Below are 25,638 nucleotides of genomic sequence, written 5' to 3' on the forward strand. Positions count from 1 at the left end.
AATAAAAAGGGTGCAATGATACAGAACAGCAAGTGGAAAGCTATCTAATCTGAAACCCCACAGAAGATAAAACTTCCAAAATATCTATTTCAAGGGTTGATGTGACTATTACTGGAAAATGTTCTGAAGCACTACTGCATATAATTTAGAAAAGACAAAAATATTAAAAAGTAGAGTGAGGAGCTGGGGTTGTAGCTCAGTGGTAGAGAGCTTGCCTAGCACGTTGGAGGCCCTGGGTTCGATCCTCAGCACCACATAAAAATAAATAAACAAAATAGAGGTATTGTGCACACACACAAAAAAAAGTAGAGTAAGGCTAATCTACAACTTAATGTAAGCCCAATAAAAACAGCTTTTGAAATCTCTTAACCAGATAAACTGTTTCTAAAGTTCATTAAATAAATAAACGGATGAGAAAAGGCAGGGGTGGGGGACCTTTAAAAGAGTAATGAGAAATGAGTAGCTCTATGAGATGCTGGAACACATTACAGAGTTAGAGTAATTAACGCACAGGTGGATAACTGGAATATACATGAAGTTAGTGTGCAGATAAAAAAAAAGAAGTCAGTGTAAGGAAAAAAAGAATAGGATAAGTGCCACCAGCCTTTCAGTCTGGATCCCTACCTCACTTCTCATACCATCCCAAACAAATTCTAAACATATCCAAAAGATGAAGTATATTATGATTGCCTATTTAAGTGGAAGAAATTTTTCCAATTTCATAGTACAGAAGTCTTTAAGTAGTCTTAGAAACCATAAAGGAAGAAATGATAAATCTGACTTAGAATAATTTCTGCATGGATATGTTATTTGAAAGACAAATGACATACCTGAAAAGAATATGTGCAATTACCTAATCCCTCCGCCCTGTGTTCCCTGACATTTCCCCCGAGTTATCTTTATAGTACTGCTCTCAAATTTTAAGGTGCATACCAATCACCTGGAGTCTGGAGTCCTGTTGTTAAAACACAGATTCTAATTCAGCAGGCCTGGGGCAGGATATAACACCACGTGAGCTCTAACAAGCTCTCAGCAAACATCAAATAGCTGAATCCTATGCAACTTTCCTAGGTAATGGTGCACAGTGTTAGAAATGAGTGGGACTCAGACACCACCTCAGAATCACCTGGTATCAGATCGCAGACCATGCAAGCCTCCAACTTCACTGGAGATTCCATTTAGAAGATCCATGGTGAATAGTAGGAATTGGTGCTTTTTAAAAAGACTCCCTGAGAGACAGATCTGAATTATTTAGCCCAACTCAGACACCAGTGAAGACCATCTGAGTGAGTCCCTTCTCGCTTTCTGTGCTCTGAGTGCTACAAAGAGAACTGTATGAACTGGTAGTTGAAAACCATTCCTGAAATGTTGGCAGATCCCACTGCCTGTCTCCCACCCCAAGTCACCTTTCCCCACAACACAGGCCATCTAAAGGGGAGAAAGCACACCAAAGAGGGCCAGGAGCCTGGAGAACACCACTCCAGTTAGGCTCTGCTGGCTGCGTGGACTTAGGCAAGCCTCCTGTACTCTCAGACTCTACTTACTCACTTACAAAAGCCAAACCACTGTGAGGGAGAAATGAGTCAACCTACAGAAAAAGCCATGCACATTGCAAACATCACACGGATATCAGCCACTCTATAGTGGATTATGTGATGGCTGGAAACACACACCAAAGTCTGAACCCTTCACGTTTACCTCCCAAGAACTTTCCACGTCCTTCCTCTTTCCTGTGTCCTTCTCAACTCAATGAAAGAAAAAAAAAAAGAACTTTATTATTTCCACTTTCCATGTATGCAAGCTAAACTTCATGAGCACAACAGGTAAAAACATGATGTCATAAAGACTAAACTAAAAAAAGTTTCAAATTTGCAAAAGATGCCAACAAATAAGGTGAATGTAGAGTTTTCAAAAAAATAAATAAAATCTGTCCTCTGAAATAATCTTACTCTGTTATTTCAAAATTTTAAAGTCTCCTCTGAATTCTCCTCATACACTGTCACCACCACCGCCTCCCCAATCCGGGGAACAGCGAAGGAAACAGGCATTTTGTTTCTAGCACTGTCCCCGTGGGCACCATGTTTATTGGTGTCCTTGAAAGAGGCATTTGCTATTGAATCCAATTGCTAATAACTTCCACTGAATGTCCAAGATTCCCTGACAGAGGAGGCTTCAGCCTGTGCACTATATATTAATCAGATTTATCATCAGGATGCACTTGCCAAAGGCCACAGAGCACATGCCTTCCACATTGCTCAGAAATGGGAGGGGAGGAAGTGGGAGGTGGGGCCACCAGGCAGGACACTCAGGTCTAATGACACACCTGGCTTGCCTCTTTCCAGGTGCTCAGTCAACTAGAACTCTCTAGAGGCCCCAGGCTTGACGGGAAATTCTTCACTTGCCACACACACTCAAACCTAGCACACAACCTAAAACCACGAGGCACCCCAGGGAGCAGAAAGGATGAAGAAAGATGCTGAAATGGTCCAGTCTAAAACACTGGGTGGGGGTTAGTCCCTCTTGCTATTCCCCAGCTAGGTAAGCAGTCCAGAGACCAAAATGATGTCCCCTTGACCAACGCCTACTGGAGAACAGGGTCCAGGACAGCCTTAGATGCTTGAGGGAGCAACGCCACAGGACAGACTAAGCGGAAGCCGTGTGCTACCTGACAGTGCTGCCCTGGCTGAACAGGCCTCACCAGAACATCAGGCGGCACTTATTTCCCTACAAGTTAGTTGGCCAGAGACCATTAGACTCCAATTAACAGAAAGTCACTCCCACTAACTTAAGGAAGAAAAAAGGAAAGGGAATATGGATTTATTATAAGGCCAAGGGGTCTACTAGGAGACCACTGAATCAGGAACAGTAACCAGTCCTCCTATGAGAGGAAAACCAGTAAATGGAAACCCATTGGCAAATAAAAGTCATTCCCAAGGTCTCCTCTCCTCCTCTGCACAACTGCTTTGTGTCTGCCCCTCTGCCAAGCAGCTTCACCAATGCATCTCTACATCCATGGGTCAAACATCACCTCCCCTGTTAGCGTCTCCCTGAACTGCAGCCATGACCATCAAAGAAACCGGGATAACTGCCTTAATCCCAAAATGCTCAGGAGGCAGAGTTTAACTTGGCTTGGGTCAGAAGTCCCCCTTTGATCCAAACATCAGAGAAAAGGTGGGTGAGCTGGTCTTACTATTGACAGTATCTACCTGTCCAACACAATTACAAAAAAATAATATAACTGACAGCAGCTGAATGAACTCTGACCTTTCTTAAAGCCACAGGGTTTTGCAAAGGTATCATCCTGTCTTCTTATCATCACTCCAAGGAAGCACAGCTGTACAGCCAGACCCTCAAATAACAGATAAACATCTTCTTTGTAGCTTGTTTGTTGGTTGCTTGGATCAGAGAAAAAAGCGTTTTGCTGTTATCAAATAGGAATTTATTCCTGGTTCCTCTTTTTCTCTTTAGAGGAGGGTTCTCAGAAGAAATCTTGCTAGGGAAAGGGCAGAAGCTGGCTAATACATAAAAAGATCCTAAAAGCATGAAGGCACAGGTGGAGGGAAGGCAGACGCACGGTGAAGACACGCACATAACACACAGGGAACCCAAGCATTCTGGGGCAGACTTGGAAAATAATTTTCCATTCATAGAAAAAAATCTGTTCCATGTAAAGATTAAGTAAAGATCACAAAGCTTTATGAAAAGAGTCCACCAGTCCAGGTCCATTTCACCTAAGGCAGCAAGTACATTCCTCACAGATCATGGGCTGCTCGGTGTGGCTGCTAATAAGATAATCTGTTACAGGAGGCTTACAAATCCATTTACATTGATTTTAATTAACGAATCAATCCCTGCCCCCCACAACTTGGTTCAGAGAGGGTGAGTAATTCAAGATTCAGTTTCTAATCCCAGTCTGAAATCTACATTCAAAAGACATTAACTCTCAGATCAATGCAAGACAAATAAAAATAATTGGATTTGTGCCTCTTGCAACATAAGGAAAAAAAATATATATATCTTCCAAGTTTAGGAAGTAACCCTTCACTCGTTGATAAAAGGAACGTATTTTCACAGTGATTTACAAACTCACATGAGACTCAGGGGTTTTTGAACCGGTCTGCAATCTGGAAAGCTGCTACCAGAAATTATGATTATCAGGCAAACCTCTAAAATCCAGATGAGCCTGTCTTTCTTAACAGTTTATCAGAACCTTTTAATCTGGACTGAAGTTGAACAGAAAATTACCCACATGCAAAATCCAAACAACAGGTAGGAGCAGAGCGGCTCACAGCCTGGCTGTGAGCTGAATTGGCCATGCTTCATTAAAAAGCCAGGCAAACTTTTTCATTTGCTTTTCTTTTATTCTTCACAAAGGCTGAAATAGTATTTGACCTTTCTAAGCAATTGCCAGCCATGAATTGGAAACAAGCTCCATTTAAAAGGCAGCATCAGTATATAACTGCTCATCATCTCAATTTTTCCCCTTATTTCTCAGTGGCTTTTCACAGGCTTGTCTACCCACTCTATTTTTAGAACTCTATCAGAACTTCCAATGACTCCATAAAATCCTCTGGTAGGAAAAAAGGGGGGGTCTCCTTTCAGTCCCATTTTCTTAAAATCCCATAGCTAACACTCACTAGCGTAGGAAAACACAAGAGTCAATAAACAAAAACTCGCCACTCAATTTTGACTTTTTCTCCAAGATTGAAAAAGTCCATAAATTCACAAATAAAGCCTAAAGCAACAGTGAGGACCATCCCCACTCAGACAGAAGCACCCACCCTGGTCTGCCCTGGCAAATACAAAGCTGCTCCGAAAGGAGAAAAGTCCCAGCAGACCCACGACCCCTGACACCACCCCCCCGCCCCCCCAACACCGGGAGGCCACCAACCACTTGGTGTTTCTCCTTTACTCTTTAAAACACCATGGAACAGTTATCAAAGTGACTCTGCAGTCAGGAAGGCTGGCTGAAGCACTCCAAGAGGGACACCACCAACAAAAAGACTCTGTGTACAAGGAAGTAGATTCAAGTAAAAGCGAGAGGCAGGCCAGAGCCCGGGCAGGCGGCGGCTGGCAAGCAGGGTCTTTGGTTCATTCTCTCCCTCTCTCCATCTCCCACTCCCAACTGGATGGACAAACAAAAGAAGTCCACAGGGCAACTCTGCATATAGAATTCAGGGCGTCCCCTGCCTCCCATTCTCTTGCAAGACCCCAAGTTTTAGGACTCGCTGGCACACCGACACCTCACGGACTGTGTGTGCGAGCACCGTGGCAACTCCTGGACTGAGCCTGCCGCCTCTCCTGGCCGGGTTGTGCAGGGCTGCTCAGCAGACAGGGTGTGCCAACGCAGCCTGACGTTCAGATCAAGACCACAAATTATAAACAGTTTCAGTAAATGGACTCGAGAGCCTTTGTTCCTCAGACATACATCTTCCTACCGCTTTACAAAGCAGGCAGCAGAACCTAACCACCACCGCGGCTACAGCCAGGACTGGGAAAGGAAGTTATTGAAGCCTGGATTTCCTGCTTTTGCTTGTAGCCAAGAACTATGAGGCTTGTAGTGGTTTCAGGAACTGACTCATCCCATGATTCATGGATAAGATACTGCTTTTAATATGTTTCTGACCAGAAGACTCAGGAACTTCAAAACCAATCTGAACCTATGCTCCACTCTTTTTCACACTGAACATTCACAGCAAAATAAACGAGGACAACAATTACTCCAACAATGAAAACATCATGCCAACCGTAGGGAACGTGGAATGTGGGTATCACATGGGGAGCTGTGATCAAAGCTTAATCCCTGGGCTGGGACTTGATAGCATCCAAACTTTCCAAAAGAGGATAACAGGTGGGATAGGGTTTATTTTTAGATGTCATTCACTTAGATATAAAAATAGATTCAGCACCGCAATATTTTAATTCAGGACCATCTGGGGTTGTGACTCCAAATAACTAAGATGTACAGAAGCATGTGGCTCCAGATTTAACTCTTCCAGTTGCAAACGAGGGAGAGTGCAGGGTTAGCTGACCAATGAGTAATGAGCAATAAAGAACTCCCTAGAACTTATTCTCTTCAATCATCCTCCGCAGCAAGACTGCAACTCTATATTTCCACTCATGCTCTGACTAGCCTCCACTTTCTCCCTCTGTAGGCATGCACGCACACACATGCACAAGAACACACGGGCATGCACGCTGGCACACACAAGTGCACACACACACAGCGCTGCACTGAAGAGCACAGCTCTCTACAAGTACAGTGTCGGGAGCTAGCACCTCTTGGCTGTTCCCCTCGTGGTCCCCAGGGATGTACTCATCAAGGAGAAAACCCCCTGGGGAAAGGTTCTCAAGCCTCTTTAGCCCGCCCCCAACACAGGGCAAAGAGCACTGGGCAGGTTGCAGGGGTAGTTTTCAGGTTTCAACACAAGCCCAGTTGCACAGAGAGAAAGAAGAAAAAAGAAAACAAGAATACAGGCTGGCCTGGGGGGCGGGGGTGGAGGAAGCAGTCAGAACAGTGACCAGGGAGGCCAAAGTGCAGGGGCTGGCTGGCAGGCGCTGCACGGCTGGGCTCCTCCAACAGATTTACTGACATGACGTCAGTGGCTCCAGTCCAGATTTTTCTTTGGTAGCTTTTACCACTTGCCTCCTGAAGTCTCCACTGTTAGGGAGCCACAGGACCATAATGAAAATTCCCTTTGTGAAACCAAGTTTACCTCGGGGCACAGAGGCCTGCCTTGTGAATTACAGGACTCTTCACCCTTCTCTTGGTGCACCCCCGAGGAAAGGGGAGGGGAGCAACCCCTACAATACTGTACTCTCCTTAACACAGAGGAACCATTAAATGAAGCTTGCTGCCTTTAAAGAGAGAAAGAAAAAAAAAAAAAAAAAAGGCCAAGGTGGGGGTGGGGGCATTCACCATGTATTAAAAATTTCACAGGCCAGGATACTGGTTAATTTCTCAGCGGTGTCAGGAATGATGATAATTTCAGGACCATTCACTCATGCTGTTCTGAGGTTGTGTTGGCTAGACTGTGAATGCGAATGGCTTTGTCTCACCCATAGAACAAAAAAGTACTACTAAAAGCTGAAACTCCAGGCCAGAAGGGAACCTCTAAAGAGAGCATTATGGCTTGTCTTTAAAATGAGCCTTTTTCCCCCCCTTTGCCTAAGTGCATATTCTATGATACTCCAACATGGGCATGAAATAATTTCCAAGAAGCAAAGGCAGGAATTACTAAAAATAAGTTTAATAGCAGACTTGTTAAACAAAAAACACTCATTTTAGTCTTACAGGCTTACTATCATATTCCCACAGCAGCAAAACAATAGCAGAGTTCCCTAGGACTCCAATGCATAAATCTGCCTAAAACTACAAAGCGTTAACGTTTTTTTAGCTTATAAAAATAATGGATTAGTGATAAATTCTTTAAATGACTGGAACATTAAATATATTCTATTTTAAACACATTGAAAGACAAGAAAGTATTTACTGAAACAGATGTGTGTAAATGGCCCTAGTACTATATCAACAAAGTAAAGCCTGCAGTCTGAATGGCTCAGAGTGGTAATAAGATAAGGAATCTCTCACCTCCTTCACAAGAGGAGGAACAAAACTATCAGGTAGACATGAGTGACGGCAATCACTAAGGGCTTCCATGAAGCCTAAATTAATGTTCGGTTTAGCAGAGTCAAACCAAGGACAGGACAAGGTGACCAGCACAGGCGTGGAAGTGGTAAATGGGAGCCAAAGGGGCCAGGCATGAGACAAGTGTACAAGAAAAGCTTGTACCAGGGATCAGAGTGGCAGCAGTAGGTAAGGACCCATTTCCAATGAGAAACAGGGGCTTCTTCAACTGAAGGAGAATAGGGGCGGGGGGTGGTGAGCAGGGATCCTATCATACACAATGTAGCATGCAAATATAATTTCCCACTAAAAGAAACCAAAACTCTCCAAAGGTGTTCATTCTCAGCCTCAGAATAAACAAGAGACTGAACATCAAAAAAAAAAAGCATCAAAGACAAAAGGGTCACATCCAAAGGACACAGGAGCCAACTAAAGAAACTTTTACTGGCCAGAATGAGACCACCAGAGCATCAATGGGAGGAGGAACTAGAATGACTCAAACATATCCAATAATTTAAAATCCATAATTGCATAATGGTAGATCCAAAAGGAAAAAACAAAAAACAAAAAAACCTGCCTTTCGTGTACAAATTCTATGTCAGGCTCACCAAATACTTGATGAAAGTTCCTCTCTATATGAAAGTATCCTAGCTAATAAAAAGAACTATAATACCATCAATTTGCAAAGCCTACATGATACAATACACAGGGGCAGAGTTCATCAAACAGGGTAACGAACTCCTTCACAAAGAGAGACACAATGGACATTTTGTGCCTCCTGAAAAAAGTAAATAAATACGCCTGAATTAGATGAAGCTTCCAGATCTAAATTCCCATCTACTGGACCTGCCGTAGATGACAACACGAGAAACGGCACCATGGGGATGCACCTGCAAAATCCAGAATGAAGGGCATGCAGCGCCAAGGCTGGCAAGGGCCAGTTCAGAATGAAGGGACTCTTCCGAAAACAAGGCAAGCAATCAATTACAAGGGAGAATATCTGTAGAGTGTTTTAAGAAACACAGCAACCAAGCATAACCTGTTGATCTCGTCTGGACCCTCATTTGAACAAACCAACTATGAGAAAATATTTATGAGACAATCAAGGAAATCAAAACAGTTACTAGATCTCTGATATCAAGGAACTGAAGTGCTGGTACGACAATGAAATTGTAGTTGGTGTTTTTTTTAAAAATCAGCCACAAATCTGAAAGACGTACTGAAAGCTAAAGCACTGTGACATCTAGAATTACTTCGAAACAATCTGGTGGGAAAGAAGCCGGGGTTCTGGAAGTACCAGCATGGCCAGGAGCTGGTGTGCTGCTGGGTGGTCATGGTCCCTGGGGGTCGATTAATCTCGACTATAAATTTTCCCATTACAAAAACTGAAAATCTTTATATCGTTGATTCAGTACTGGGGCCATTTTCATCACATCTGTTTCAGTAAATACTAGTTGAATTAAGCTCTGAACTTTCTTTTCTTAAATGTTATTGTATTTTTTAATACCTTTATTGTATTTGTTTATATTTATGTAGTGCTGAGAACTGAACCCAGTGCCTCACATGTACTAGGCAAACGCTCTAGCCCTGAGCCTCAGCCTCTGAACTTTCTTCTCTTTCAAAAGACTATTCTTGTCCCCCTCCTTCAAAGAGAACAATGCAATGAAGAGGTATCTGCCCGCTCCTGTCCTCAGCTACTGGGTGACAGTAATCACAACCCTAATCACAATCAGCAGCTGACATTCATGAGACACTGGCTTCTCAACCAAGTATTATACTCACTCTCATTCAATCTCACTAGAGCCGCAAGGAAGGTAACACTTATGTCCATTTTACAGGTACTAATGAGGTTGCCAAGGTTCAGGGATAAGTCAAATGAAGGAAATGTAATTCCACAGGTCCATGAGCTCAATGAGAATCAGAATGAGTTATGTCTTTTCAAAATAGCAAAACTCTGCTCAGAGTGCCAGAAACTCTGTAAGTCAAAAGCTTCCATCCAGCATTGAGAGAGAACAGAATGGAGAAGTGGTGCTTTTCTGATGACCATTTTTGGTGAAACCTAGGGTAAAACTGCAGGAGCAGAGTCCCTAAGAACTAAAAGGGAGAAAAGAGAGGGCTTGAAACAGAGGGCCAGTGTGTGTGTGTGTTTGGGGTAGGGGAGGAGAGACAACAGAAAATATGAAAGCAAAAGAGAAACTGCCTGAAGAGAGAGAGAAAAACAACAAAGTAGGAATTCCAGCCTGAGAAGAAGCTGGGAAATGCTTAAAATCAGAGCCAAAGGAGAAGCACATCTGCACACTGCTTGCTCCCTGAGCTAGAAGTGGTGGGAGCCACCTTCTGAATGGGCTGGAGACGGAGAGGCTCTCTGTGGGCCAGCCACGAGGCTTCACTGAAACACACACCCAGATGGGTCCTACCGATTTTTCCACTTTGCCAATGAGGAAATTGAGGCCTAGAGAGAGCATCTGCCTTACCCAGGTTGGATCACAGCTAATAAGCAGAACTATGTTCGAACCACAATATCTGAAGGCAAAGCTACGATTTTAGACCACTTTGCTAAATACATTCATCACGAAAGAGACCTCAAAAGGGCAAAAACGAACCAGTCATGAATGGAAGCACCTAAAAGTAATATGGAGGGCCGGCAAGGTGGCACACGCCTGTAATCCCCTAGGCTTGGAAGGCTGAGTGAGGCAGGAGGATGGCGGATTCGAAGCCAGTCTCAGCAAGAGCGAGGCCTTAAGCAACTCAGTGAGACCCTGTCTCTTAAAAAAAAAAAAATGTAGCTTAACGGTTGAGTGTCCCTGAGTTCAATCTCTAGTACCCCCAAAAAAATATATACGGAAATACAAGAGAGATAACCAAGAAGATGAAGGAGGACAAGGACACGGTCCTAGCAAATGTCAATGAGGGAACCCCTACAATTTCTGGCCCACAGAAACCAGAAGGAAGGGGCCAGGAGAAAAAGAGAGCCCTTCCATTAAAAATCAACCAAGATGCCAAGAAGGGTGTCAACCCTACTGCCCACCCCATTTCCAAAGCCCTTGTCTTTTCAGAGGCCTGATTACTGCCCCCTGCCCACTAGTATCACATATTACAGGTTAAGATAAATTTTCCAGCAATCATCTGGGTGGGGAGGAGACACACCCACCCATCTCAAAGATTCCTTCCTAAACACTCCCATTATCATCTGCCCCCCAGCCCCAGCCATTTCCACATTTCCACTTTGGGCCTTCAGGTGGTGAAGGGGGCTAACTTCTTCTGACAGACTGCCAACAAAGCACATTCCAAAGCAAAACCAGATGGACCGGCAGGCCTGCCTCCAGCTTCCCAGACAAGACCACACCAGCCCCCATCCCCCAACACACATGTACCCACATGCATGCGCACGCCTGTGCAGCGGTCTGCACCAAGCCAGCCCCCAATATCCCACCCTCTCATTTTCAAAGGCTAGTGTAACCTGTCAGGGAGTGAGGGGCACTGGGTCCCCCACAGAACTGAAATCAAAAGGGAGAGTTGACCTTTGCCCTTTCCCTACAAGACAAAAGAAAGGTTCAACAGGTCACACCCAACTTTTTACTATCTTAGCCACGTGTTTTTATTGAAGATAGAGTAAAATGGGCTGCACAGATAACATTCCCCTCTTCCTGGGCAAATCCACCCAGAGGATTTGTTTCAACATCATAATCTACCTTAACTCATTCAAATGCCACAATGAAATCTGATAGGTGACTTAATGTGCCGTCCTTTGTTAGTCTGATGGCTATGGAGCCACAGACATAGGAAGATGTTTCAAATTCTGACAGTCATAAACTAGCTGTGTGCTCTCTGTCAGTTTACTAAGCCTCTCTGAGCTTTGCTTTCCTCAATTACAAATGGAGTTATTTAGCTTAAATGAATCAATGCGGAAGAATTTGCATAAGAAAGAACCTAGCCTGTCAACTTTCCTTTTCTATCCAAATTCTCCCACTGGAGGCCAGGAATTAGCACAACTAGAAACAGAGTTATAGAGTGAATTCAGCAGTGCTGCTCCTCCTCCACAAATGCTTTGGGAGGGAAACCTGGGGGTTTATGGAAGGAATGACACAAATCTAATAGCAGAGTTCTCCAGGACCTTTCTGCCCAAGGGCTTCTAGGCTCACACATTTTATCTAATAATCCAAAGCACAGCACAAAAGCAGCTAGAGCCCAGCATCACCTTCCCAGAAAGGAAACAAAATGTTTTAGGACACTTGCCCACCAGACTGGGGATGTGGCTCAGTGGAAGAGCACTTGCCTAGCACATGTGAGGTCTTGAGTTCTATCCCCAGCTCCACCAAAAAAAAAAAAAAAAAATCACACTTGCCCAAGATCAGGGGAATCAATGGCCCCAGCCAGGCCTTCCTAGCACACCAGCTGTAGGAGGCATCAGGATGCCAGCACCTGAATGGCCTCAGTGCCCTCTCCTGACAGAGCCGCAGCAAGGAGCTCTCAAAGGCTGCCTGAAAGCTGCTGGGTCAGCAGGACTTGAGAGTTAATCTACTGGACTGAACACCTCTGCTCCTGCCCAAAGTTGTTGTCTAAAGCACAAGATTAAATAACCAAATAGTGCTGTCAAAAGGACCACCAGGAATTGAGCAGTGTCACCCCAATTACTTTTGGTATGGGGCAAAGAACTAAAAATGTCTTTCATAATTTCCAACTTTCCGCCTGATTTTCCCTACTCTATATATTTAAGTTCACCTTAGGACATCAGGACACCAACTCCAAAGGAACAGAGGAAGGTGAGTTTGAAACCTAGGAACACCCCACCCCCACCACCACACACCCTCTGCAAAGTACAAACCTTTCTGAACTCAACTGGGAGGGAAAAAAAAAAAAAAAACACAAAAAACTTCTAAATTAAACTATGCTGGTCTAAAAGGAAATGAACCAAGGCTGAATCACTCCGATGAATGATGAGAAACTTTTCTTTTATTTAAATCCTTATGAATTGATCCACAGCCTAGCACAGGATTTGAAGCCATTTGGCTGAAACTAATACCGTCTGTAGGAAACAATGTTTTCTAAATTTCCCCTCTATTGTAGTTCTGGCTCAGAAAGAGCCTGGGACAATCCTTCAAGAATCATACTGTCCTGAGCTCAATACCAGGATGCCCACAAATACCTCCTGCCCCGAATTTTCTCTCTACTCTGCTTAATGAAAGGGAGTCGGCCAATTTCCCATTAGAATGACCATATAATGTATCATCCAAACTGCAGCATTTGGAAAGTAAAAGAGGGTGCAATAAAGGATTCTGCCAAGACAAGCAGCATAAACCAGGGCTGTAACCAGCACACAGGTAGGAGGAAGGATAAAGGACAACCTTCAGGAAATACAAATGGACAAAGCAGACACAAATGGCTATTACAGGAAGGCAGTCAGGATCTGGCAGGACGACACAAGAAAGACCAAGTTCATGTTAAGAAAAAACTGGCCAGGCGCAATGGCACACACCTGTAATCCCAGCGGCTTGGGAGGCTGAGGCAGGAGGATCGCAAGTTCAAAATCAGCCTCAGCAATTTAGCAAGGCCCTAAGCAACTCAGAAGACACCGTCTCTAAATAACATATTTTAAAAAGGGGTGGGATTTAATCCTTGGTACCTTGGTACCAAAAGAAAAAAACAAAACACTGAAGCCAGACACAGTGGCCCACTCCTAACACTCCTATAATCACAGGGGATCAGGAGGCTGAGGCAGGAGGATGGCAAGTTCAAAGCCAGCCTCAGGAACTTAGGGAGGCCCTAAGCAACCTAGTGAGACCCTGTCTCAAAATAAAATACAAAAAGGGCTGGGGATGTGGCTCAGTGGTTAAGCAACCCTGGGTTCAATCCCCAGTACCAAAATAATAATAATGATAATAATAATAATTAACAAAGAAAGAAGAAGCTGGACAGAAGAGAGCCTGAAATTCGAGGTATAAATTTAGTTGATTCAGGGGTTCCTTTCTCCATCTTCAATCAATTTACAATTCAGATGCAACAACTTATTTGTGGCCTCCGGTGCCTTCCTGATCCTCCCCTCATCTCCTGGTTTCTCCTTCATGACTTAAGTTCTTGGACTATTTAAAGCATAATAAGCCACAAGTGTTCATCATTTGGAAGCCAGTCACTCCACATCACTGAAACTTGGGAAAAGATTCTTCAATTTTAAACACTTCTAATGGGTATCTTTGAAAGGAACTATGTGTTTCCCTATGTCCTCACTAAACCCAGCAAACTAACAGAAACGCAAGCTCTTCTCATTAGGTCTGCACATCAATCTTAATCACCTGGCGACCAAATTTTTTTTTTTAAAAGACCCAGGCATGGGGAAGGCGGGGTTACCATGGCAGGCACAGTGAAAGGTAGCATGGGGTGAGAACCAGATTCCGTATTTTATTTTTTATAAGATGGAATTCACATGTCATAAAAGTTACCCTTTTAAAACATACAATGTAGTGGCTTCCTAGAGGTTCACAGGCTGTGAATCTGTTTTTAAATGTTTTGTCAGCTGTCAATCTGCTACCTCTAAAACCTCTTATCAACCAGGCGGCCTCCCATCCCACAATTTTTTGTTTTAACTTTAAGAATGGGAAATCAGTGCCAGGCACAGTGGCACAGGCCTGTAATCCCAGAGGCTAGGGAGGCTGAGGCAGGAGGATCCCGAGTTCAGCCTCAGCAACTTAGAAAGGCCCTAAGCAACCCAGTGAGACCCGTCTCTAAATAAAATACAGAAAGGGCTGGGGATGTGGCCTCAGTGGTTGGGTGCCCTAGGGTTCAATCCCCAGTACCAAAAAAGAATGGGAAATCAGAGTAAACCACCCTTCTGGGCAGCTGCTTGAGCAACAGGAAAATAAGTCAATAAAAATGTGGGTGGTCCCTCGCCCAAGCTCACACAAAGCAATCTTCACTGCTCAGACCAGTCATGGAAATGGCCAGGGTCTAAACACACAGGACATGGACACACCCTGAAGTGGTGTAGCTGGGAATCAGCTAAGCAGGACCAGCTCAGAGCAGCTGACTGAAAACTCTAGTTTCCACTCACAAGCTTTCTTGGATCCAGGTCACTTCCCCAGGACTTACCTGGAGTTACACACTCCACTGGGGTTAGTAAACAGCCTTTTAAATACGCAAATGCACTGGTGGAAAAAGAAGAGCTACCATTCCCTCACACCCAAGGGTGAATGATCATCGGAATCATATTTAAGGCCCAGAGAAAGGAAGTCTTATGAAAGGACAAAGATTTAGTTACAGAGTTTGGAGTCCTTGGAGGAACAGGACCTGCTAGGTTGTAACAGTGGCACAGCTGCCGCTCCAGCCTGCAGAGCTAGCACTTATCTAAACTTGACTGCAACTCCCCAAAGTCCACAACGTCATCCCCACTTTCTGGATTAGGAAACCAAAGGCATGCGGGCTCACTCAGCAGGCTGCCTTTTAGCAGGAGCTCAGGTGCCATGAGGGCAGCAAAGGCAGGAGGGTGGCACTTTCCTTTCGGTCACCTGAAGTGGGCGACCAATGCCCTCAGCAATGTCTGAGTCCCAGCCATCGCCACAGAAAAGAACACACAGAACCAGATAAAAGGGTCTTCTACTGGACAGATAAAGCTGTACCATGCTACCTACTTTTTTGAAGCATTTCCATTTAATTCATTACTACCATTTGGCAAGGAATAACCTCAAATATTGTGTATTTGCTGATGGATTTCCTCCACTTACTGCATGAGGGAAGTATGGTTCAAAGCAATGAAGGGTCAAGGGACTTTTGGGATTGCCCCAACCTTTCCTGGATTTCAATCCATTTGCCTGAGACCAGAAGCCAGGCTCTTCTACAAATGCCTCAGTCTTGATTGTTCCTCCAGAGTCACAGTCCAGGCTGACTCAGCAGGAAATCCTTAAAGATCTGGTATGCAGTTACTATCCACTTACACCATATATCCAATATACAGTAAGCACTCTACTGAAATCTATAATCCCAGCAACTCTGGAGGCTGAGGCAGGAGGATTCCAAGTTTAAGGCCAGCCTCAGCTACTCAGTGAGTGCCTCAGCAATTCAGTGAGACCTTGTCTTAAAATAAATTATTAAAAGGGTGGGGATGTAGATCAGTGGTAAAACCAATAGCCAGTACAAAGGAGGTGGGGGAGGGAAAAAGAAAAAAAGAGAAAGGGGGGGGGGAGAAAAGAAAAGAGAAAGATTGGTTGATTGAGTGATGACTGATTGAATGAATGAATGTAGATGGGAACACTGAAGCTTGAAGAAAGGAAGCAATCTATCCAAGGTCACACTAGCAAGTGGCTGAGCCCAGAATGAGCCCAAAGCATAGCCAATTGCAAATCTGTTGGCAAACCCATACTATCCTGCCTACTTTGCCCAAACCAAAATCAGGACACATCCTACCCTTCATGTCAACCATTCCCTCCATCCTTTCAATTAATTGCTTTTCAATTAATTGCTCACAGCCAAGTTTCAAATCTATATTAGCCTGTTTTGGGCAATAACCTTCTTTATCGACATCTGAGGACTGAGATTATTACTCAGAATATAGTTGGGGTTGGTTTTTTTTTTTTTTTTTTTTTTTTTTTTTTTTTTTTTTAACAACTGAGTCTCACTCCACTCCCAAAATGGCATCAGATAGATAGATAGACAGATAGATGAAACCTCTTCTTTCAAAGTTCCAACATGACTTCCTCTGCAAAGCTTTCCTTAGTCCCACCCCTGGGCAACACAGTTCTTTTGATATATCATGAGCACTTGCCCCACTGAGCTTTTACCCCTTTATGACGATATTACGAAAAGATATGCATGCTTCTAAAAAGTACAAACATGTAAAAAAATGAAAGCCTACACCATTCCACTCCCTCAAAGCAACCATTATCATAGCGTATAATCTCCCAGGTCCTTTTTGGCTAGAGACACAAATGCGTTTCATCAGCACTTGACCAACCCTAAGACACCACTCAACTTAAAATGCAGCTTGATTTTACTTCTAAGACATACAGTTGGGGGAAAAAAAAAAAAAAAACGATGCCAGATTGCTTCCTTACAATTTAGAAATAGTACTTTATACATACTGAAACTTTTACCCTTTGTCTATCTTTGTGCATATATAAAAAGGAAATTGTAAGCTAAATAAATTGAGTAGGATATACCCAAAACAATTTCACTCAGTGATGAACATCCACACTTTCTCACACAACATCACCTTCAATGACATGAGTGTGCCCGGTACTGACTTTGGGGTTTTCTTCCTCCGGAAGCACTCATTCTACAGGTTGGATAGCACTCATTCTACAGGCTTGGATAATCACATCAAAGGTCATGACCACCTAGCCAGTCATGATGGTTCAACACATCCAGTTTCAAAAATGTTCAAGTATGTAAAAAACGTGCCCCTTGGGCTGGGGATGTGGCTCAGTGTTAAGAATATGTGATTACCATGTGCAAGGCCCTAGGTTCGATCACCAGTACCAAAAATATCCAAAACATCCAAAACCCTCATGAAGTAAGATGTACGTAATACCCCCACTAAATCATGATTACCACTTTGCATGCCTGTTTCCTTGCTGATCTATAAACTCTGCAGGGGCAGAAGTGTTTTACAGATCACCATTCGTTGGCTACCTTCTCCTGATCACCAAATCCCTAGCAAAAAGTAGCACCAGAAAATGTTTAAATGTCCAGTGGCAAGTAGTAGCTTCATGAAATCAGATAATCTAGATTCTGAAGTGTCCAGAGTGAAAGGAAGAGAGAAGTAAGCTCTTTTATCCACAGGTATGTTGATATGGGTATTAGGATCACTCTTCTTTTCCCTTCACTCCCCAGTGTCCAGGGATGCCATGGGGGGGAGGGGGGCTCTAGGAGAATCCCCACTACTCAAAACCCACTATGGGGGTGGTGTGCAGCCAGAACAGAGCTTGGTCCTCAAACCCCTCACTAGGAGGTCCGACTCACACAGCTGTAATCACATCTGGAAACAACGGTTGCACTGCCAAGAGTAACAGGTGAGTGCCAGGCCCAGAGAAGGTGGTTTGGGTTCATTTTATTGCTTTTCCTGCATGGAAAGGTGAGACTTTATTCTTGTGCAACCTTACTTTTGAAACCAACCAAGAATATCTTAGTGACTTCCACAAAGATACTGTATAACTTCCTAGGTCACCACCTCACAACTAACTGAAAACACATATATCCGCCTAGGAATAGTGGTTAAACTTAATCTAACTTGAACACAGCATAAAAATTAGAATGATTATTTAGAACAGTGGATCTCTACCAAGAGCAGATGCTATCATGGGGATTTTTTGGAATATACTAACAGTGCACCCACCTAACCCCTCCTAAGTCTCCACTGGTAGTGGTGTCCAGGCTGTAGGTGACAGGAGTAGAAAGAGGGTCACCTGGATCTGAAGCTGAACCGTCCTGAATTCACTGTGTAAACAAATCTGTGTAGAGTGAATTACAAACCCAAATGTCAAAATGTGAGAACAGGTGAGACACCTGGGAAGCCGAGTGAGAGCACGCAGGCATGGAAGTGCTGGGAGAGGGACATACAGTCTCATCCCAGCTTCCTGGCACATTTCCAGGTCACAAGTATTTGATGAAGGAGATTTACTTGGCTGATCAGCACATGGTCATGAGTATCACCACCTTTGGTGCACAGAATCCCAGAGCTGGTTTCAGCTCCATCGAGATTCCCCTTTCATCGGTGAGAGGGATTATGATTTGGGTTCAGCATTATTGGACACGAGGGTAGTGTGCCAGAGGTGTTCTCCCACTCAACAATTTCTGGTCATTCAAAGAAGCTGTTTCTTGCCTCCAAATCACAGATGGCATAGATTTTCAAGTTACATAAAGATGTCGATCACGTTTGCATTCTATGATTAAGGTAAAATTTAAAGATGAAAGAGAATTAGGAAGATATTCTGAATTCTTTAAAAAAATTGAAACTTTTTATCAGAATACAAAAGTACAATATACTGACTTTACTTCTTTGATATTTAAAACAAAAGCCAACTTTGAATTAAGGGAATTTCTTACTTCTGCCAATATGAAATTCAGTAGCCTACTTTCTGTTTTTCTCTCAATACCTGAGGACTATTTCAGGATGGGGCTGATGGTCTCTTCGGCTGATAGGGCTCTCTTTTTGACTCTAACTAGCATTGTCTCCCGAAGGCTTTGGAGATGAAAAGGCAGCGAAGAAGAAAGGACTGAAAGAGATTCCTCCAAAGGAAGCATCCGCTCACAATGGTTTTCAGAATCAGTAACCCCCAAGACACCCCCATCCCCCGTGTTGGGTGATCTGAAAACGAAGCATATCAAAATGCTATTGATAAGCTAAATTACCAGACAGCTTATCTGAGGCCCACATCCGCCATATGGTGCCCCAACTTCTGCTGCCTGTTGCTGCCACAACAATAGGCACGCCTACACAGAAAGCACCATCGGACAGAAACCCAGCAGCGGCGGCATGTGGGGCAGCCACTGTGTTTACATTTTATTTTGTGCCATTAAGCTTCATGCTTCCCCCTGTCCTGGTAGGGACTGGAAACACACATACACACATTCAGTGTCAAAAATCTGCATTACCTGCGTAATGAGTGTGTGCCCACTGCGCGTGTGTGCACATGTGTGGGGACAGATCAGGTGAACAGAGAGAAAACCAGATGTCAACTTCAGAAATGGAGCTGCCCGGTGGGGGAGGGCAAGCCAGGCAGTCTCCCAGCTAGAGCAGCAAGCAGACAATGCGCTTTTCTCAAAACACTCAGGCGGGCGGGCCTCGGGGAGTGGCTATTTAAAACACTTGGCTCCTTTTATTTCACCACCATGGAAGTGAATTCGGTTCTTAAGTGCCAGAGCAAATGAAGTCATTTGGCTTCCGCGGGCTCTCTTTGCATTTCGGCAGCTGGAGTCAGACTGGCTGAAAGTCGGAGGGTCCATCTCAGTTGTTCTTTCTTACAATTAAAATTGATTTCCCAGAGGATTTGGCACTTAGGTTTCATCAACTTTTTTTTTCTTTGAAAAGAGGTTCAGATCATAGAAAAAGTAAAGGATCATCTGGCACTGGAAGGAATGTTGTCAAAAACAACTCCCTTCATGAAATGCCATCAAGTCACAGTGTAAAGAACAGATAAGGCTATTTATCACCTTCCACAGGCTTGGTTGGTGTAAAAGATTGACCATGATTTTTTTTTTTTTTTTTTTTTTTTTTGGTCAAATGAATTCATAAGAATTCTGCACTTCTTTCTCTCAATTCTCTTAAAGGCTTATCTTTGCAAATACTGATAAAATGTTCATTTATCTATTCACTATTAGAGAAAGACACTGGCTTTTAAAGAGAACTGAGCAGCTGTAGCATCAGGTTATGTAAAAAAATGCACAAAATGCAGATTTGGATAAAGTGCAAATCAAAAAGAGGCAAACAATTTCTTAATATTCAGAGCTCCAGAACTATTACAGTGCAAGATACTCATTTCATTTTGCCCAAGTTATCCACACCTAAGCAGACAACATTCTTGGATGAACTTTTCAAATTTTCTTAAACATTCTCAGTTAAAAAAAAATATCAAGTTAAATTGAGATTGCACTTGAACTCCATCCAAGAACAGAGCTGAACTGAATTATGATAATTAGAAAGCTGTGCCTATAAAAAAAAAAGAAAGAAAGAAAGAAAAAGAAAAAAAAACAAAAGCACGGTTGATGCATTTTTTTTAAAAGTTCATGCCAGAGCATATAAGTTCAATATGTTCTCACATAATTAACATTTCCCACCATTAGCAGCAGTTTTTCGGTTTATGTATCAGTAAAAACAACAGTACTCATTATAGTTGTATACCCCTAGTCAATAGTGTGGCAGTCACCTTACCCACACATCTAAACCTGTCAGATGCCTAAAAGCAAGCAGAATTTCCCACTGGAGATAACAGATGCTTAATCTGTTCATCAGCTTTTTCTTTGAAATTCATTTTCCAGGGCCCTATTCCTACCCATTTTAAAAACGCTAATGAAATACTTGGATAGAACCTTTAAAACTAATATGAATCATGAAAAAATGGTAAAAACCATCATATCAGGATAGTAAAATGGTTTTAAATGGAGTGCGGGGGAGTGGATCCCAGCCTTCCCTTGGCCTGTCACAAAAATAGAAAAAACAGGTCTCTTGGGAGGAACCCCATCACTACTGTCCAATTCAGAAGATAGACCAGTGTACTTCCATCACCCAGGACTCCCAGACTGGAAACCATTTTTTAAGAATCCTCCCAACTATTTCAAAAGCCAGTAGACAAAAGAACTTAAGAGCTGAGAGTAACCCACCCCGTAGGAAACCTGTCCTGAAACCCTGCACCCCCTTCAACAGAGAACCCCATTTGTTTGAACTCGTTAAAATACATATTTCATATATTTCCTGTACATTACAAAACCTGATCATTTCTGAAAAAAAAAAAAAAGGATTTTTTTTTGAATGGTTGAATGTCAATCCCAAACTCAAGTATGGTATAGAGTTAAGGAAGTTTGTAAATAGAATCTTACAGATTGAGGACTAGCAATAGTTGACAATTTTTAAATAAGATTTTAAAAATCCACACAAAAATACTCCAAAATTTTAGATCCAAATGTTCTAGCATTACACAAACCATCCCAAAAGAGAGAAGGCCCATAAAGTTTCCTAGTTTCAGATGTATACAGTGATTGCAATTCAACAGGGTCTAAATTAGGTATCTGTCAAAAAACCCAACCCAGAAACATTCAGGGCTAGGATAGACCTGAAATGCTTGATTTTATCACCTTGATGAATCTGAAAGAAGAAAATATATCACAGGTACTGTTCAAACATGATTTAGAATCTTATTTAAATACCACAAGGTGATCTGTACCTTCAACAGATAAAATAAGAAAAAGCACTATGCAGCTATAAAAGATTATGCCAGCCATCAGTCCCCAAGCAGCCCAACAGCAGAGCCCAAGTTTGTCAAAGGGGGATAAGCTTACAATATATTTTTCTTGCTGAGTTCAGAAGTAGGACATTAACAGGCTGCAGTTCCAGTCACTGAACTCCAAAGGCAAACTGTAATGCCTGCATTAACAGAAAGAATGACTGATTTTTTTTTTTCACAGTTTTACAGAGAAAGCTGGACACTTGCTTTAGCCAGTATTTTTAATCCTTTGGAGAAAACAGACCCTAAAAGTTTTATCACAAAACAGATTACACACAGTTTTAGCTCAGAAATACACACACATACACATCTATTTTTTTTTTCTTTTTTTCCTAATTTCTTTATTGGGAACAGAATAAAATGCCAAAATAAAAGCTTAATAGTGTTATCAACCTACAATCTATGCATGAATATGACCATTTTTTAAAGTTCACCGGGTCATACAGTTATTTGTATGAGTGATAAGGCATCACAATTTCCATTTGCAAGCAGTATAATTATGCTCACAATTAACACATAACAACACATGAGATTGGAGAGAAAACTAATCTTACAAATGTACAGGCTCTCATATGACCGCCATATATGAGAGAGCAATCCATTTCTTAAGGAAGCAACCTGCTAATGCTGTTAATGGCACAGCTCATTTCTTCAAAGGCCCATCTGATATTTTGGATCTACATTCTCTTAACTGTTCATGTTACACACTTTTCTACTGAAAATATGACAACAAGTATGATCTAGACCCAAATGATTCACTACAAGTATATGTCTCCCAATTTTTCCCATTTAAAAAAAAAAAAGCCCTCTTCTACTTGCTTCTCTGTAGTCAGAAACAACAAACTCAAAACTGTTTGTAAATTGCTGGAGCTCAGGCAGAAAAAAACTCAAAACATTTTTTCTTCATGGCTTATGTGTCTTCTTCTTAAATAGAAGGGGACACCAGCTTCCAAACTAAGTATATGCATATATAATTCCTGCTGTATTCAGCAAATGGCGGGAGGAAATGAGGAGAGGAGGAGGAAGCTGCCTCCCCAGTCTACCCTCCCAAGCCCACCCTCATGTGTAATTAGTTTGCTGCTGGGACCTAGGCACACACTGTCCCACAGTGCAAGGCAGAGCTTCTCAGTGAGAGATGCGTTTCAGCCTGGCACAAACTAAGCTAGGATGTCCTCCTTCAAATTAAATCTTATTATCTATTCATCTTTGGTGAGTCCTGGGGTTTTGGGGGGGAAATTAAAAAAAAAAAAAAAAAACTAATAATCTGACATATCCCCTAAAGTTTATTTATAAAGATCACACAGAAAAGGAATCTACACAGATTCTTTCCTATAATTTTTTTTTTTTACTCTTTTTTCCAAATCAAAGTGTCATGTCAGTTTTGTTCAAAGTCATTTTAAAAAGTAAAAAGTATTCTAGTATTTCCCTAAAACTGCAGATCAAATAATACTTGTCATTAAAGTAAATGTAAAATGGTCTACCTTGGCACATCAGCAAAAACCAGTAATGGATACAGCTTATCAGTTCATTTTTTAATACCAACAACAAATAAAAGAATTGTAAACTCTGTTAAAAACCTGAAACCTAAGAGCTCAACACAGAGTTGCACACACAAAGAAATACTAAACAAAAATATCTGTGACCATTTATGGAAATAGTGAGATTAGAAAAATAAGCCTTTCTCCCCAAAATAATCAAAAATTCAAAACCTTACTGTTGACAAAGGTTCAACAAAACCCATTTGTCTTTCTGGAGTCACTTTGTAATTAGTTCTACTATTTCCTTCTAAAGAGGAAAGATTCTTACTAAAGTTGAACCTAAGTCTGGCCCTTATAAAGCATTCAGTAGTGCTTGGACCCAAATCCAACAGTGACAGGATAAACCACCCAGCACAGCTTGAAGACTATTCCCCAACCATTGCCTCACAGTACCCTGGCAGAGAAGCCACCTCGCTGAAGAGACCATCAAGATAGGCTGCAGAGAAAGGAGCCCACTCCCAGCTTTGACAATGCAGTTGATGATACTGGTACTTTAAAGAAAAGGATTTGTCCTTGCTAGTAACCACCTGCAGGCACTCAGCAAACCCCAATCAGACCCCAAACTTCCAAAAACAATCAAGGTGATAAGTGGGGAGAAATAAGTGGTTGTCCTGGACAGTCTGCCCCTTTGCTGTATCTGTAGCAATTAAAAAAAAAAAAAAAAAATTCTCACTATTTTGAAATTTGATAGGCTTTTCAGACCTTTATGTCTCAGGACCTGGGCTCCCCTCCCAGGCACTGTTTTTAAACCCGGCCTTTTACATTCCCAGTTCCTGGAACATCATCTGTCTGTTTCCAGTGCTCGCTGAGGTCAATTTTCATTTCTGCAAATCACAGGCAGCCACTTGCTTCTAAGAAGTTAACAAGCCTCCTGAGAAACGCCGGTGGCTGGTATTTCATTGTTTCATAAATATTTTTATACAGTGACACCATTCAACTTTAAATAAATCTTTAAAAAGAAGGACAATTAAAGAGCGAAGAAAATTCTGATCTAGGTTTTATTTTCGTGGGAGGAAGACAAGGGAGATATAAACCCCTCATTGTTTTAGATTCCTTAAAAATGTTGCTCGGGTTTTTTTCTTAAAAAATATACTGTTAAAAAAAAATAAAAAAAAAAAAAAAGACACAGAAGTTGAACTTTCTTTAAAGCGGGCCTCTGGACTTTTGAAAACAAGTGTTGCTGCTACGAACAAAGGCTAAAAGTGTACCCTGATTTTCTTTCCCTCCTGGGGATTATTTCTCTTCCAATAAACAAACAAATCCCCCAGTATTTCCTACCAAAGGGAAGTTTTCCAGGGAGAGTCTCCTCCTGGGTTTGGTGGTAACAGCGACTCAGTCTTTTTTGGACACAATGTTTCTGCTGACTCCTGAAAATTTTCCACTTGAATGTGCAATGAAGCGGCGGCGGCAGCGGCGGCGGCAGCAACAGTCCTGGAGAGGCGGTAAAGACGACCGTGCCCTCTTTCATCTTTGGGAAGAAGGAACGAAGCCCCCAGCCGCAGCACTAGTCGTCACGGTCCCCAGACGGGCCTCAGGGGGCCGCGGCGCCGTGGGGGCAGTCTAGAGGTGGCACGGGGGTCTCAGGCCGGCTCCGAGGCGACGGCAGTTCTCCCCGCCCGCGCTCGCTCCGAACTTCTGGCTTCTCGGCGAACACCGTGAAAAGAGCCTGAGGGTGTGTGCGTGTGCGCGTGCCGGCGGCTGGAGAGGGGACGTGGGGGGCGCGGCGCCGCCGGCCGGGAGCCTCCGGGGCCGCCGCCGGGGGCCGCCTGTTGCCGCGCGGGCTCCCAGCGCGCGGCCCAAGTTGGCGTCCCGGCAACTCGCCCAGCGGCGCCGGGCCGCTCACCTAGGAGGGGGCGCGGGGAGGCGGGTGCGGAGCCCGGCGGCGGCTCGCCGCGGGTTCACACAAAGCACAGCCCGCAGAGAAAGAGCCGCTCGCGCGGGACGAGCCACCAGCCCCCCGCCACCCGGCGCCCCGCGCGCCCCGCACCCCTGCATCTGCCCCGCGAGCCAACTTACCTCGAACACTGGAGCCGCCGCAGCGCCCGGGGAGTCCAAAGCAAACTTCGGCGCCGCTTCCCCCGTCCTCCGCTCGGTGCTCCCTCCCGGGCTCCCGATCCCCGAGCCGGGCCACCCCACCCCTGCCTAGCACCGCTCCTGCCCCGGGGCCGGCTGGGTGCGCTTGGCTGCTGCCCGCGCTCCGGGCAAAGGTGGACGGGGGGTGGGGGGGGCGTCACTGCATGGCCTGTCCCCGGAACCGGCCGCCCCGGGCCCGGACCCCGCCGCGCGGACTGGCCCGCAGGGTGGAAGCGAGTCTGCAAAGTGCTTGGTGGGCGCCCGCGGCGGGCGGCGGGGCCGCGGCGGCGGCTGCAGAGGCTCGGCTCGGCTCGGGCGGCGCGGCGCAGCGCGAGCGATGCTAAGAATGTTCGGAATGAGGACAGGAATGAAATGAACGCCAGGACCGAACTCGCTCCGGAGGGGTGGGGCCTCGGTGACGTCATGCGGCCTGCCGCCCGGGGCCGGAGGCGGGGCCTGCCGCCGCCGGTGACGT

General features: G+C 43.9%; 1 protein-coding gene across 3 annotated transcripts in view; it reads right to left on the minus strand.

Annotated features, from left to right (window-relative positions):
- Tead1 (TEA domain transcription factor 1) overlaps nt 1-25,225 on the minus strand; it is a 255,274-nt gene extending 230,049 nt beyond the window's left edge. For 2 of the 3 annotated variants that reach the window (XM_027942365.2, XM_071616382.1), the window contains exon 1: nt 25,107-25,225. The gene's annotated coding sequence lies outside the window, so the exon portion shown is untranslated. Of the gene's footprint in view, nt 1-24,368; nt 24,411-25,106 lie in introns of those variants that run through there. The other variant, XM_071616383.1, reaches the window with a different exon arrangement.
- Between the last annotated feature and the right edge of the window lie 413 nt (nt 25,226-25,638).

The sequence above is a fragment of the Marmota flaviventris genome, chromosome 9 (genome assembly GCF_047511675.1).
Source record: "Marmota flaviventris isolate mMarFla1 chromosome 9, mMarFla1.hap1, whole genome shotgun sequence".
Classification (NCBI taxonomy): Eukaryota; Metazoa; Chordata; class Mammalia; order Rodentia; family Sciuridae; genus Marmota; species Marmota flaviventris.